This window comes from Gekko japonicus, unplaced genomic scaffold, assembly GCF_001447785.1.
Source record: "Gekko japonicus isolate JY-2015 unplaced genomic scaffold, Gekko_japonicus_V1.1 scaffold223, whole genome shotgun sequence".
NCBI lineage: Eukaryota > Metazoa > Chordata > Lepidosauria > Squamata > Gekkonidae > Gekko > Gekko japonicus.
Genome location: NW_015175977.1, coordinates 1460901 through 1464314, shown reverse-complemented (window position 1 = coordinate 1464314; position 3414 = coordinate 1460901).

The following is a 3414-nucleotide window of genomic DNA, read 5'->3' as shown; positions in this document are numbered from 1 at the left end:
CTTAGGTTGTTGGAAAAGGGTGTTCGCTATGACCAGTGTGTTCTCTTGACAAAACTCTGTTAACCTTTGCCCTGCTTCATTTTGCTTTCCAAGGCCAAACTTGTCTGTTATTCCGGTTACCTTTTGACTTCCTACTTTAGCATTCCAGTCCCCTATGATGATGAGGACATCATTTTTTGGTGTTAGTTCTAGGAGGTGTTGTAGGTCTTCATAGAACCGGTCTACTTCAGCCTCTTCTGCATCAGTGGTTGGGGCATAGTCTTGGATTACTGTGATGTTGAATGGTTTTCCTTGGAATCGGACAGAAATCATTCTGTCATTTTTGAGATTGTATCCCAGTACTGACTTTTGCACTCTCTTGTTGACTATAAAGGCCACACCATTTTTTCTACGAGATTCCTGGCCACAGTAGTAGATATAATGGTCTTCTGAGTTAAATTCGCCCATTCCTGTCCACTTAAGTTCACTGATTCCTAGGATATCGATGTTCAGTCTTGCCATCTCATTTTTGACCACGTCAGGCTTACCTTGATTCATAGATCTTACATTCCAGGTTCCTATGTAGTATTGTTCTTTGCAGCATTGGACTTTCCTTTCACCATCAGACACATCCACAACTGAGGGTCCTTTCGGCTTTGGCCCAGCCGCTTCACTCTTTCTGGGGTTACTTGTACTTGCCCTCTGCTCTTCCTCAGTAGCATATTGGACACCTTCCGACCTGAGGGGCTCATCTTCCGGCGTCATATCTTTTAGCCTTTTGATACTGTCCATGGGGTTTTCTTGGCAAAAGTACTGGAGTGGGTTGCCATTTCCTTCTCCAGGGGGATCACGCTTGGTCTGAGTTCTCTGCTGTGGCCTGTCTGTCTTGGGTGGCCCTTCACGGCATAGCCCACAGCTTCATTGAACTACGCAAGCCCCTTCGCCACGACAAGGCAGTGATCCATGAGGGGGACACAGTATATTAACCAAAGACAAATTATTGCTGTATGAAAAATAATGATATATATTTACATTTATATAAATGTATAAATTAATCAAAAAGAAAAAGAACCCTCAAAGACCAGCACAATGAGGACTGAAAAAGTCCACAGTGGTCATTGTCAGTTAAATGGAGGGAAGAGAAACCAGTTGGCCCTTCTGCGAGTTTAAAGAATTCTGTTAATTGTTCTGCAGGGTTAGCTGTGTTAGTCTGTGGCAGCAAAAAATAAACAGAAGTCTTGTGGCATTTCACAGGCTCAGAGGTTTCAGCGCACAATTTTGTGACCTAGGCCTGTAGTAGATCCTTACTAGGCTATTGTAAAAAGTCTGTGTACTTTACTTGATTCACATATAAATTTTACATAGTTCCATCTCATTCTTTATCTCCTACATTCTATAGCTCTTTGACTCTTTTTATAACTATTTTAACTTTATGTATATACACACACACACACACACACACACACCACAGTTCTTCAGACTTATTTCCATTTATTCTTTGCATCCTCCTGGACTTAATCATCCTGTACCAAACTGAGACCTAGGTTTCCTGTATCTACCAGTGCTGATATCTCCACGCCTACTGCCCCTCTACATATCACACCAATCAGGCCTGTTATTATCATTTGGCATCTGAAAGCATCGTTATAAAGTTTATATCTCCAATACCTCACGTTACATTTTATGGTTCACATGGTGTGGCCCAATAAAGTGACATTTATGTAAAATCCAGCCCTTGTAACAAATGAGTTCAACACCTCTGATCTAGCCCCTGCACGATACTGGCTCTCAATTATTGGCTCTCAATTATCCTATGACTTCCTTCCAACAGAAAAAAAAATCCTCCAACAAAGAATGGCTTTTCTCCATCAGAAAAAAGTCATTTTCCATATGAGGAACTATTTTTCTGTTGAAGGCAGGCTTAGTGAAACATAGTGATAGAATCCAGTTTAACAGAAGGCAGTCACAAGATCCATTCCAATTTTTTTTTCCTGTAGGGGCCCTTCTTTTGTTAGCCTTACAGTTCACACAAAGGCAGAGACTGCTGGGGAGCCAGTACAAAGCTTTATATGTGTGAACTGATTTCATTAAATGAACAAAATAACAATGTAACCATTTTGAGTAAAGTATATAAACAACTTATAGAGACAAAAATGCAGACATGTTTACTTTAGCCAAAAATAAAGGGTAAGTGATAATTTAAATCCTTGCAGATATTTTTCACTTGATTCTGCAGGTCTTTAAAAGCAGTTAGTGCAGTACAAGAGAAAGGTACACACAAGAGAACAAGAGATGATGTATAGTTGGATCTCAGTCTAAGAGTGCTCATTTGTTCAATGACTACAGGGCATATAAAGAGGAAGTCAGGCAAGGAAAGAGAAAAGTGCCAAGTTCATAATATTCTCTTTTCCATCCTGCAGTTCTATATTCACCATTTATATATTTTACGGGAAATGCTTTTTTTGTACATTTAGTATGGCCCCGGTTACACTGGGGGGAAAGGCACGGCTAAAGTGCGACTTTTTTGAGCCGCATCAAAAGAGAAGCGCGGCGGCGGGATCACACAGATCCCCCCAGCCGCCGCGCAGGTCCTCCCCGGCATGATCAGATGCCGGGAGGATCCCACGGACCAGAGAGCGAGACAAGCCCGCTGCGCGTGCATGTGCATGCACAGTTCAGCGGGACCTCACATGCTGCGGGAGAGACGGGCGCGCCAGCGATCAGACGACCCTGCAGCTGATTTTATGGTACGTTCTAGTGTTTTCTAGGGGTTTTTTTTAATCCGCATCTTCGGTTGGAAGAGACTGATCGGGGACGGGTGTGCACCACTTCCCAGATGTTGCGGTGTGATCGCGCCCGCTTGATGCAGCCCCAATCCGTCCCTCTTGCGGATCTAATCCTCCCGTGTGACGGGGGCCTATGAATCTTGTTTTTGTTTTGTTATCCCTTTTTGCTCTCTTTTGTAACAAGCTTTAGGATGTAAGGGTAGCTGGCCTAGAAGGCTAAATGAATGAATGCTTAAATTATTTCTATATTGGACTTCTGGTTGATGGTGGCGCGCTAGCAGACTCACCTCCTGGACCTCCCGGGGGTGAAGCTGTGCTCCAGCCAAAGGAGGGGGTTCGGTGCGCAGGCTCGCAAGCCCCCCCCAGGGGCCCAGCAAAGGGACCCTGGCCATGGAACTTATAAGAGGTCGCCTCTTCGACGGCGGAATGCCGGAGAATTTAGGCGCCTCTTTGTTCCGATGGTCCGATGTGCTGTGAGACCGAATGGACTTAAGTGATGCTGACCGGGACAAGCGCAGGAGATCGAGCGTCAGAAATGAAGCTGAAAGCGGGGTCAAAAGACCAACTATGAATGTGAGTCAGTTTTAAAGCATTTTAAAAGAAAAAAAGATAGCTCCCCACCCCACCCCACTGAATGGGAAAAAGGCGA